This window comes from Sciurus vulgaris, assembly GCF_902686455.1.
Source record: "Sciurus vulgaris genome assembly, chromosome: 5".
Lineage (NCBI taxonomy): Eukaryota > Metazoa > Chordata > Mammalia > Rodentia > Sciuridae > Sciurus > Sciurus vulgaris.
This window is the reverse complement of record NC_136465.1, coordinates 44,685,590-44,699,460: the sequence shown is the minus strand read 5'-3', so window position 1 is coordinate 44,699,460 and position 13,871 is coordinate 44,685,590.

Here is a 13,871-nt window from a genome sequence, read left to right as displayed (position 1 = left end):
GAATCCTGGCCTGCCACCCAGCTGAGCTTCGCTGGGTGGGGGAGACTCACCCCGTGGTTCTATTTTAGTCCGAGTCTCTCAATGCCTCCCCTTCTTGAATCCTGGGTTCTGGGGCAACTGGAGATGCATTCACCCTCTAGTCCGCCATCTTGGATCACCCCGTGAGAAAAAGTCTGCAGCTGGAAGGGGACAATGCTGCCTGGAGAGGTCTCTGGCTGCCCAGCCCTGGTCCCAGAAGCTGCTTGCGTGTTGAATGTCTCCACTGGCTTGGGGACTTGTGGCTAGCTCTGCATCGAGAGGCTCTCACTGGGCGGTCTGCCCTTGGAAGCTAGCCTAGAGAGGCACTTTCTGCTGAAAGGGGCTGGGCTGCTTGGGGGAGTCCCTGGCACCCTGTGCTGGTCTCTGAAGCAACCTGCGGGAGAGCCGGGCAGGCTGGAGCTGGCCACGCTGCTTCTGTGCAGAAGGGCTCTCACTGGGGTGCCTGCTCCGTGAGGCTGTAAGATCTGTCCCTGTGGGCGAAGCCCACCACCAGACTGCACAGAGCTCCCTGGGGGAGATGCTATCTGCCCTGTCCCACTCTAATAAGAAACTCGAATCCGGGCCTGCCGCCCAGCTGAGCTTCGCTGGGTGGGGGAGACTCACCCCATGATTCTACTTTAGTCTGAGTCTCTCAATGCCTCCCCTTCTTGAATCCTGGGTTCTGGGGTGACTGGAGATGCAGTCACCTTCTAGTCCGCCATCTTGGATTGCTGATACTGTGATTTCTATTGTTAGGGTTTCTTTCTAATTTGGTCTTGATGTATCTGCCTTTTGAGTGACTATAAGCTTTTGCCCTGCCCTTCCTGATGTCCAAATATCTGACCTATGACCAGGTATCCCTTTCTCAGGAATCTTATTTGAACTGTCAGATGCTGTTGTGACTTCTGTCTGATGTATCTACTCCTGCCAGTATATACCCTCTCTAAGAGAGCTAGTGTGCTGGTTGGGGGAGACTCATGAATAAATAAACCCAAACTGCATGAAATAGGAGAGATCCATTACTTACCAGTCCCAGAGAGTTCAAGGGTGCTGATGGGAGGTTGGTGGGATGTCTGGAGTTTGCTGGCTCTCAATTGGTTGGGTGAAAGGAGGTAGGCAGGCAGGGAGGGAGGAGAGAGCATATGGGAATTTGCCTTTATTGGGAGTTTTCCCTTAGGCTTTCCCAGTGGGGATTGAGGATTAGCTATTAAAAAAAAAAAAAGAAAAAAAAAAAAAAACTCACATGGGACATGGAATGGGAGAACTAGTTTATATGATTCAGGTGTGGACTGTTAGGTTTCATTATTGTCAGCCGCTATGGGACACGTTAGGCTGTGGAATGAGTAACACTCAGGATAGAACATGAATAACCATAGAGGTTACATTAAAGGCAATGAAGCACAACTTGGTTTAAAACAACATATTTCAGGCCTAAAAGTGGATGCTGAGGCAACAACTTCATTAAACAAATCTATGATAGATGCTATGTCAATCAAGTCCTCAGCCAACCTTATGGAAGCTCAAAACTGAGATGGTCCCTGCAGCAGCCATCCTATACGGCTACCCCAGGATGGGTTAGGCTCCTCAGGTAGGGCATTTCCTGAAGAGATGTGAGAGCTAATGGCTTCCTACCAGCAACATCCTCAATGGCTGATGGAATAAGTTCTCAAGTCCACAAGGGAAATCTGTAACACAACATGGTGTCCACTACAGTCTGTCAAGCTTATCACTCAGACCCATTTTTTCATAAGTTCTGAGAGCAGCTCCCTTGAAGATTTTGAAAGCCTCTTTTCATGAAGAACTTAGAAGAGAAGGTTGGTAGAACAAATCACAGCCCCAAAGCTTCAGATGGTCTTAGAGGAGCAACTGATACCATCACTTTCCTCTGCCCACCATTCTAAATTTTCTTTTCCTATACCTACCACCTGTCCTAGTCTCAGCAGCTGGCCTGGTGGTATGGCCTACTCCCTCATTGGTGAGGAGTCTGAGTCCCTGGTACCAAACTCTTCTTAGGCAACAACTTGGTATGCAATGCTATACCAAGGAGACTCAAGGGGATAATCTGGATGCAAAACATATTCTTCCCTGCCCCTGTTTATAAGCACATTTCTATCTCCCTCTCCGTTGATCAGTTCAATCACACCTACCAGCATGACACCTTGTCTTGCTAGCCAGTCTCTTGGAATGAAACTCCGACAGTGCCATTACCTTCTTGTTCAGTGGTACCCTTGCTGCATCCGCTGTAGAAGCACTATTGCTTTGCAAATAAAGGTATCTAATAACATAGAATTCAAGTATGTGAGGATGAGAAGCACAAGTGAGTCACCAAGAGTGATGGTTAGCAAGGCCAACCTGCTTCCTACCCTTGGTTCCTAGACACATGAACTCTACCTAATGAGTACATGTCACCATATTTAGGCTGCTGACTTAAAGCATACACTGCATTCTGGAGAGTGTTGGTAGTTGAATGGGTGCTATAAGTGAGTCAAGTAATTTTATCTGTCTAGTGCCTCTTCTGTGGTCAATCTTTTTGGTGGAGATCACTGCAATAGGTGATATGGAGATCATAGCACTCCTATATGTCCATTCTAATCTCTCTATCCCAAACTTGTGTTCAATCTTTCTCTTGCCTTGAACAACTTGCCAAACCTTTCTCTAATGTGCACGAGTTTACTGTATATTTTAACTTCAGATTACTTCTGAGAAGGTATATAGTGTAGCTATTGTCTATTAGTGGCTGACACCCACATATTGAACCAACACATTCATGAACCCAGCTTGTTGTTTTCTTCCTCCTCCTTTATCAGGTCATATACTGCTGTCCCAGTGTGAACTAATGTGACAAATGGATGACCTGTAGGTCTGGATTACTTGGTTGTGTGGCTTGATTTTGCCCTCTGGCCTTTCCCATGCTCAATCTTGGCGGTAATCCTTCCATTTTGTAATAGAATTCTGAGCAGGGTACCTCATCTTAGGACTTGGGCAGGTCTAGATAGATGGACAATGTTTCTTTCAGGGTTCGTCTCCCAGGAATACTCTGGGAGTTGTTTTATTAATTGCTCAATACTTCTCCACCAAAGATAGTTCTGTTACTTACTTTTAAAGGTCTGTGTTATGATTCTCCAATTGGAATCTGCAATAAACTTCACATAATAAATTTTCCACTTACTCATACCCTCTACTATCATAGAATTTTCTGGTTTTATGGGCCAAGTGGCAGAACTGCTTTTACCACAGCCTGAAACAGCTTCAGGGCCCTTTATTGTTCTAAATCCACAGAAAGTTGGCAGCATCACCTGTTTCCCAGGTACATGGTTTAAAACAGTGTTTCCAGGTGTGAAATAGGCAGTCTCTAAAACCCAGAGAGTCCTGGCAGGCACTGTGCTTCTTTACCTTACAGTGGAGTTGCAACTTACCAGGAAGGGAAGTGCTAGAATATCCCAGACCACGTGGCCCTTAAAATTTTGCTGAGTAGATAAGCCATTGAATCTTCATGGAATTCATCCTTCACCCTGAGGCATATTGCCCAAACACTGTCAGTTTGTTAGAAGTTTACTATGAACTTTCTCAGACGACACTCATGGAAAGAAACGAGAGGAAGCTGGGATGGGAAAATGGAGAACTCCATGGTGAGAAAACTCTGAAATCGAGGTGACCCCTGTACTGACTGGTTATGGGGCGGAGCCTGCTCCAAGCAGGTGTTGTTCTCTTGGACACTCTTCAGCTGAATGTCGTCTGCTGAGAGCACTCAGGCAGTCATCTGGGAACCTTTTTTTTTTTTTTTTATGAAAGAGGATTTGGGCAACAATGATAGTGTCCACCACAGGCCATTATTGACTCCTTCAAATTGCTCACATTTACATTTTCTTCTATCTTCTACATAATCCAAATAGTGGAAACAGCATTCTGCCTAGGATTCTCTCCCTAGACTTCAAATACCAGTTACTTCCAAGCAGTATCAACGCTCCTTTCTCCCCTTTATTTATGCTCCTTAACACAATGCATTCAACCTGCCTCTTTTTGTGTCTTATTCCTCTCTAGACTGTGAATAAAGATGGGGGCTATATTTTTCTGTTTTCTGCTTGATTTTTTTTTTAAAAAAAGTCTTTATTTAAAAAATTCGAGCGCTATTTCTGGCAAAGAATTGTACCCAATAAAATATTTATGAATCAGTTCAGTAAGGTACAGGATTATGTATATATTTATATGTAATATTTCAACTCTCCCAAAGTCAGTCAAAACTATAAATAACTGTTGGTTCAATTCATAAGAAAGTGATTTCAAAAAAATAATTTAGGCACTGCTCAAGCACAGATAGTCAGGCCTGAGAGTTATATAACCTGAGTCATGAAAAAATGTTTGCTGGCCCAGATACAATAGTGCTTAGTTCTGCATGAGATTTCATCGTTAGTAGTTCATTTCTTTGGATTAAAATTTACTTTTCCCAAAGCAATTTATAAAATGTGTTGGAAGACTAAGGCATTATTAGCCATTAATATTTTTAGTAAGATGATTTCATCAGAATGCTTTCTAAATGGCAACCAGCTAGGAATATAGCTGGAATATAGAATAGAGAAGTCTAGATGTTAGTGAAAGTAAAACTGAGTAATGCTCAGTGATCTCAGTGATGCAGGAGCATTAGATGTGAGTCACCTACAGGAGGAGGTGATGGAATCTGGGGCAGAAGAAACCAAGAAGTGCAAACTAGTGTGCTAAAAGAGGAGAGGGTGGCTTCTAAAAATGAACTTCAGCTACTTGAGAATTTTGCCCTGGGCACTCATCATTTCTGAATTTATAACCTTTATCCAATACATTTATAAAATATCATCTTTTCCTCATAGAGGGATAAGAGAAAGCATGTCAATTCAGGTCAGAAATGAAGTATCAATGCAAACAAACTGGCATAAAATCAGAGAACACAAGACGGTAAAGGTGGTGTTAATAATTCTTTCCAATAACTTCTGAATAAAGTATCAACAGAATAACATCCAATGCCCAGGACTCAAGTTCACAGCAACCAAATTGGTGGCAGTCACACACTCAAACAAAACAAATCCAAATAGCCCCAGGTCATAAGTGATTTATGTTCTTATTACTTTATGATGTCTTCCAAAGTTATAGCTGTTTTGGTTCATGATTGAACATATTTTCCTGTCTTTGTACTCTCTGAGTAAAAGAGCTCTAAATTTCAGTTAGTAACCCAGGAATTTTATGAAAAATTCAATAGACTAATAGAAATGAATTGCTTGCTACTCATTTTTAGGTCTAGCAAATACCTGAAAATTGTAGACCTGTGTTGTGATAGCATCATAAGTAACATCTCTTTTTTACTGCATTATTTATCCTTCTACTAGATCAGCTGAAATAGCTGTTTAAAGAAAAAAAATTTCTGACCATGGCCCCAATTATATTCATTTCTTTAATCACCATTGATGCTCTCCTTTTTTTTTTTTAAATCAAAAGTAAAACCATAATAATGAATTGAAATTTGGATGTAAAATATATAAACAAATAATACAAGTTGTGAATATTTAATTGAAACATGAGGCATGATGGGGCAATCCTATTCCTAAGCATTAAGAGAAAGAAAAATAATTTTTTCTGTAACAAGTTATTTCCCAGGCATTTCTTTCTCCAAACACTAAAGGTAGTGAGGACCTTTGAAAAGCAAGGATGATTCAACAGCATAAATTTGGCGGAAAAAAAAAAAAAGAAAAACCTATTTTATTCTGCCAGCCTTCCCTAGAGAAAGCAATAGAAAGAACTAGTGAGGAACAAGCCTAAGGCACCTTTACATATATTTCTTTCCACTATGTCACAAAATCACAGTGCAGCCTGAATGGCCTAGGAGACAACACTTCTAGATGAGAAATTTCTGAAATGAATCCAAGTAAGTAATAAGTGAAATTAGTACTCTTGTTAGAATCTTTGAATTTCACTTGAGTGAAAGAAGACTGTTTTGAAACATTTTCAGCCTGAATGATAATTATCACCTACTTCCACGACTCTTCACATCTTTTCTTGGGACATGGATGGAGAATTTAGAGCCAGAGAATAAATACAATCTTATGACATATAAAGTAAGACTTCCCACAACTGGGAATTTTTAAAAATCCTTGCTGTTTATAAAGATAATGAGGATATTAAATGAATCAGTTAAAGTTTCAAGGGGAAGATTTAGAAGTGTTTAAATGTAAATGCCTTTTTTGCAGGTAAATAACTCAGAAGATGTTTCCAATTAGAATTTAATCTGAATATTAACCTAAAAATCATGTTAACATTTGCTTCATATTTTAAATCATGAAAGCAAGCAAAGAGGGCAATGTCTCCAACAGTTTCTTTGTTCATTGAATTGTCTTTTGATATACCACCTGCTCTGATCCTTAGTGTTGAGTCTATGTTCTCAAAAAATAAAATCAAGACTGATATATTTTATAGGATTCCTTCCAATGAATCTGTTCTCATCCAGGTTTTGTGGCACTCTCACAAATTTCCAGGGAAAAGAGACATTTGTTTTATTGGTTTCATATGGGCATGGTCAGTATTATACCATAAGTCAATTATTATTTCCCCTGCCAGGTTATTTTGAAAAATGTGTCTTTTGGCTATAAATTTAAAGAATCATAAGAAAAATATGAGAAAATCTATGGGTATTATTTTGCATGCGGTCTGTATAATACTTGTTTCTTCATTCTTAAAGTTTCTATAGAGAGGGCATTTTATTTTAGGATCTTGACAGAGAGAACTTAAATAGCACTGGATTTTGGGAGATTAATGTCTACACGATGTTATATGGTAACTAGAAAGTTGTATGTATTCGTGTGTGCGTATGTGTGTTTATGTGTATGTTTTACACAAAGTAAGGTGGCAAATTTGGTAACAATGTAGCAGGGTCTGTGCTAAATTTAACTTTAACTTATATTCACAAAATCTTCACCTTTTGTTGAATAGTCATGCAGATATTGAATGTTTTAAAAAGATCAAATATTTAAAATATAATAAACTCACTATTTGAGGTATTTGAGTTTATTATATTTTAAATATTTGATCTTTTTAAAACATTCAATAGTTCACAAGTGAGGTGAATTCAGCCTCTTTGTAGAGTATTCTTTGAGAATAAAAATAGGTTATTGAGGTGGATGAAGAATGTTTCATGAACATCAGTAAACATACTCATGTCTATCAAAAGCTCTGTACTGGTCTGTGTCACCTTTCAAACTGATCTTTGGGAAAGTTGTCAATTTCTCATTTGTAGACAGCTCTAACTGTCATCGTCAATGACATTTTCTTATAAGTCCCTGTCTTTCTGTATTTTCTTATGTTAGTTCTTTCCAAACCATTAGGATATATGATTATACTGTTGAATAGCATCCATTTCCAAACCTCTCAAAGTCAAGGAAAAGAAAAACATGCCTAATTATCCCTCCTTTGAAAATGGCATCAATACAAAATTTGGGGTTCATAAAACTTGGCGAGCTTATCTCACTTTATTCCTTTTGAGTTTCAGCAGTTATTTTGTGGATGAATTTTCTGACATGTCTCAAGAACCTAACTTTTGACAGTTCCAATAGGTGGTGCAGGCCTTGAGATGCACTCAGTTCTCCACACTTTCTGCCTGTTGCAACTTTTAATCATCCTTTTCCGTTCTCCCCAGAATCATGTATTTACTCTCTATCGATCTTATTATCATACATTTATGTCTCTTGGGGTTTGGTGAAAGCTTCCAAGGTAGAGATTTATCTCTGGGAATAAAACAAGTGTCATATTTTCTAGTATTTTGTAATTTTTATTTTCATATCATCTGTAACTTACAGAACAGTTGCAAGAAGTGCATCAATAATTTCATGCATTCTCTATGTAGATTCATTAATTGTTTACATTTTGCCATTTGCCTCATCTATCTCTCATGCTATTTATCTATCTGCAACTTTTATGAACTTAAAGTAAACTGGAGATGTTGCACCTATTTGCTCTGACATAATTATTTATTTCTTATGAGCAAGGAATTTTTTTTAACATAACCACACTATAATTCTTAAAACTGGAACTTTTGGCACTGGTACAGTAATATTACCCAACTTGTAGCCTGCATAATAATCATCATTGCCTCCTGTGTGTCTTTCAGAGCTATTTCTCCCATTAAGAATCGAGTTCAGTGTTATGTCTTGGATATGCTTGCAACAGTGCTTTAATTTTCCTTAGTCCTCAGTCGTTATTTTTCTAACAAGGACATTTTTGAATAGTGCAGGCCAGTTACTTTGCAGAACGTCCCCCAATTTAGTTTGTCTGGCGTTTCTTCAAGATGACATTCAGGGATTCATTTTGAGCAGGTATACCACAGAGAATAATGTATCTCTCTCAGCACATCACTTTATAAAACATGATTCAATCAGGCTGTCTTTTTTTTTTTTTTTTTTTGAGTCTTTCTATCTTTTTCCATTTGAACAGTTAATGAAGAGTCCTCAGAGTCACTCACCACGACTATATCAAAATGTCTTTAATGAAGTTTCTATTTCTCTTTAATTTCTAGTTCAGATGAATTTTAATTCCAATTCTGTTTACGATACTGCACCTTTTGCTCCATTTACCATTCCTATCATAAAACTTCCCTAGATGTCCACAGCCTCATTCCCTCCTGAGTCACCTTGTAGATTTCTGATAACTCCTGGTTACTTGCTTCAGTTGGTTACTAACCAGTGCTTCCAAATCACTGCTGTAGTCTATCCTTCCACATGTTCTCCCTGAATAATCATCTTCTCTGAGATTAGTATCATCCCTTCCGATTTTCCCCTGGAATCCCAGACCCATATTTATAATGCCGTCTAGAAATTTCTACCTTTTGTTTTACAGCTACCTCAAAGTCATCCCTACTGCTTGCCTTTAACTCTGCTTTGCTTCCCATAATTCCTATACAGGTTATAGCATCCAACCACTTGATGATGAACCACTGAATAAAATGTCTCCATTTACTTAACACAATCATGTTCCCTAGCACCTGGGAATATTGGCTGCTGACAGTGACCATCTGAGTCCCTCCCCAGAAAGAGCCTGATGCTGATGCGAGTGCTTGCTTTTCAAGGTTATGTTCCTTTCCTGGGAACAGCTTATATCTGCTGATTGGTCCTGGGAGTTCTCCTAGCTTCCAGTTAGAACATGCAGAAAGCACCCCAAGACATTGGCTGCTATTGCAACCACACCTCAGTCAACTTCTCTTCCTGCTAAACCCTGCAGCCTGCACCACTCATTTGTTCTAAGAGCAGTTGCTAATAAATGCCCTGCATGGAAATCTCTCAAAATCTTCCAAGGGATCCCAACATACGAAGCAACTAATTTGTCAGATTGGGAGAAAACAGAATTTAATGATGTTATCAGAGAATATGACCTAGAATAATGTTTTACAGAATTGGAGGCTATTAGTGTTTTAGTGTTGATTGGTGAGAAATTGTTGAGTAGCATCCCTACCCAGAATAACCGTGCAGAGTAAATCTGCCACTCCCCACCTCCCATCAAAGCAAGTGAAAGTTTCACACAGATTCCCAAAGCAGGATTCACAGAACAATACAGGACCCTGAGCTCTACAGCAAAGAAAGTGTCCTGTTATTTCAACACTTAATGCTCTCCTTTCTGTGCAGGCTCTGCTCCTTGAGGGGCTTAGAGAATGAAGCACTTTAAAGATTCATTTTGAAACTTCTAGACACAAAAGTACCTCCCCATGTACTTTTGAAGTACTGCAATGGTTGATAACATATTTAAACATTAAAATATCTTGTCTCTTCCTAAGCCATAAAGCTGAGAATAGAGTGACTCCAAGAAATGAAGGAAAGCGAATTTTTCAATGTATTAAATATTAATTGTATAAAATGGATTTCTATTAAATGTGTTTACTTTTATAACATTTTGAAGCAGTTATGAAGGAGAAAAATATGATTTGTCGTTGCATTGATAAACAATATGCACAAATATATATTATACTTAGGCATAATTAATTACTAGAAAGCCATTCAATTTGAGTATTCTAAAATATATGAATTTATAAACTATTATTCTTTAGACTCTTGCCTCTATTGAAGCAAGTTTCCTTTTTATTGAGACTGAGTAAAATCTATACCAAATCTGTTTGTTAGGAATGGGTTTTATCATTTCTATGCCCAAGTATGAATAGTTTTACATTTTCTCATCTTTTGTAAAATTTGCAGTTTGTATCAATAATAGATTAAAATAGCAGATATATTTTGAGTACATCATATATGCCAGGCACTATGCCAAGCTAAATCATGGGACTGGAATTCAGAGTCAAGTAATATGACCCTTTAATTGCCACAAAATTGTTTTTTTTGAAATTATGGATTTTATTGGAACCCCAAAGGAATTAAAACAGAAAATATTCAGAAAGCATTGATAAGGTTCCTAACTATGAAGACATTTTTGTGTGGTTAATAGTAAATGACTAAGCTTTTACTTGATGCTGCCAACTCTTGCCAATGGTTAGAATCCATTTCTCTTTATTTTTCCTTCACTTAAAAATATATCATGTGTGATATATGTGTATATATGTAAATTTGTCATACTTGGGATTGGATCCAGGGTGTTCTACCACTGATCTACATTCCCAGCCTTTTTCTTCCCTTTTTAAAATTTTGAGTCAGGGTCTTGCTAAGTTAACCATGTTGGTTTTGAACTTATGATCCTCTTGCTTCAATGTTCCCAGTTGCTGGGATTGCAGACAAGCACCAGCATACCTGTCTGTGCTTTTATAATTTTTGAGGGGAGGCACAGCTTACGCCAAATTTCTTAGGTAATATGTACCATACTTTTTTAGTCATACTTAATATGTCTTTCTGATTTCTGTTAAATATATGTTTACAAGAAGTTTTTCTATTTAAAATGAGCTGTGCTGTTAAAAAGGTAGAATTTTAAAGAAGTCTCTACATTTTCTATTAAAGATAGTATCAGTGTCAGCTCTCAAGCATAGAACAATATCTTAGCACCACAGATATAAAACGAAATATATGAAACATATAGAAACATCTGCCAGTCTCCAGTGAATATTCTGCAATCAATCTGTGCTATCATAAAATAAGAATAGAGGTCTTTGCTTAGAATTACTAGCACACAGTACCTCATTAACTAACCCAGCCAATCAATTAGAGTCACCGAAAAGAGCATGATAGGACTTTGGGGGAATATAACCATTTTCCTCATTAAGTACTAACAAGCCAGTTCTCATACTTTTCTGATATCATTATGTTCTCTACGTTTCCTCCCTGCCCATTAACTATAATCCTAATAATCACATATCTGCTTATAGCAGCCTGTCTTTTTAATTTAGCTATGGTATCACTTTTGAACACATTTCCCTAGTAGTTAACAGGTTTTCTTCCTTTGGCAAAACTGTCAATCCAAAATAATCTTACCTTTTCTTTATTAACCTGCTTGAATCTTTTAAACTATACAGTGATAAAATGCAAAATGTTGAAAATTTGAGTTCAAAATGAAGTATGGTGGAAACTGGTACAGTGACGAGGTGCATTAATAATGTCAGGCTGAGTTCCACATAGGACATTCTTCTAATTACCCAGGAAGTCCCCTGTGAATTGGCAGAGGGCATTCTGTTTACACAAGGTTCTATAATGATGTTGTTGCCATGTTAGAGAACTTTCTTTCCACTCTTAACAATAGGATATAAAATCCTCTTGCAGAGATTATTTACACAGTTGAGATAGGGTACATATCCATAAGTGACTGTTACTATTCAGAATCTTTTAATTAAATGTATGTGTTTTTTTTTCTTTGAAATGCGATTTAATAGAGATAACTTATTTATATTTGAATCTGAGACAAAATTATGTATTACTGTGTGTGAGCCCATATCCTTTTTAAAATACAGGTTCTCTTTTCCTGCTTGCTCTCGCTCCCCTGTCAACCCTGCCTCTTTCAATGTAAGGATATGTGTTTGATTACTGTAGGTAGTTAGGCTCAATCTCCCATCTGTGAATTCTTTAGAATATAATAATTGACCCAGCCTGTTTTGTGAAGAGGAAGTACAACCTGGAGCAGAGTCATTTATATATTTTTTTCCTTTTATCATTCTTCTAATTTACACATTTTCTCTTTTTTTGCGCTATTACTCCCATGTAAAAAAGACAAAATTCTTAGCAAAATTAAACATCAGATATCATCTGATATCAGGCACATTCAGTACCATTTTTTGGGTGGTCTTTGGGGTCAGAAGAGTCATTTGGCTTCTTTATTGTATTTGGAGGATGCATTCAAACCTGCACATAGCTCATTGACAGACTGTCCAGAGTCTAAGAGACTTCAAAAGTGGTCATTTTGTCTGAATTATTTAAATAGTTTCTATCACTTCCCAGATTTACTTTGCCTATAGACCTCTTCTCTACACAAACCCAATAAGTGATGGCTACTAATACTGAATAATACATTGTAAGTGACTAAAAAGTAACAGTATTTCCACGGGTGGTTTGCATGAGTTTTAGATAACTGACTGGTACAGTATCACTTGGCAAAATTTATTATTTAGTATGTTTACAAGGTCCATCTATCACATTCCATATTTAATCAGGTCCAATATTGTTAAAACAAAAAAAAAATAAATCTCACTCAAAATCTCTGTTCATAGGAATTCAGAATATTTAATGGGAGTAATCAGTTGTAAAACTTTAAAAATAATGATTAAATTGGACAATAATACAATATGCAGAAGTGAAAGTTATATTTATTTATAAATTCAAGTCAGCAAAAATGATGATAATAATATTTAGTATAATTGGATATTTCAGATACAATGAGATGTTACATTTAAAAGATAAGACTACATAAAATCATAAAATACAAATAAAATAGTATGTTAAAAATTGAAAAACTGAAAATACATAATCATTATTAGAGTTACTCTATAATATAATGATAAATTGCATCATAAGTGAAAAGTTGGAAGAGAGGAAATTACTCTTAATCCTACCTCTCCAAAATAGACATTGATATTATTTTGATGTTCATCCTTCCAAATTGTTCCCAAGCATATATATTCTTATTAAAATCCTACAATAGCAGTATATAAGGATTGCTGTTGATAAAATGTTTGTGCTTCTCACACCAAATTCAAATGCTGAAATCTTAAGCTACTAAAAACTCAGAGGGATGTTAGTATAACATTTGGCAAGGACTTCTTCAGCTGGAAAAGTCAGATTATTAATTCATGATTGTCATCTCAGTAGCTAACAGATTTACTAGGAAAACCTGGTGGACTGCCTGAAATTCAGGACTTACTTGTGGCCTACCCATGGGTCAAATCTTGTATGCTACAGTGCTTTATTTTCTTAAAAGTAGGACTGAAGGCCTGATTTAGCTATTTAAATTTGGCAGCATTGGACAAGACTCTTCTTCCTTGAATTTTCAGGGTGCTGTTCATTATCCTATCACGAGGTTAATGACTTTTTATTCTCACATGACCTCTCTCCCTTCTCTCCTGTTCTTATTCCTACCCTATAACCGTCTTGTGCTTATTAGACTGCAGACTTTTGAATGGGGAGGGGCTTGCTCTGTTGTCCCCATGGTAGTGACTTATCAGTATATGGTTAATGTAATTAACTTTCTGAAAGTTATTTATTAGGGATGAAGAGAGAGCTGTCTTTTTAATTCCTTACTTCTTTTCAGCATTCATGCTAACTGTTGACTTTAATCACATGAAGAGTTAAGCATCCTGGTGGCTATGTTTACTTTTAAGGACTCTTTTTGACTCTGATCAATGAGGTGAAAAGTAATTTACATTTGATGTGTGGCTCCCTTATCTTAACCAAAATGACAGCTGCCTGAGTGATAACTTGTTAAAT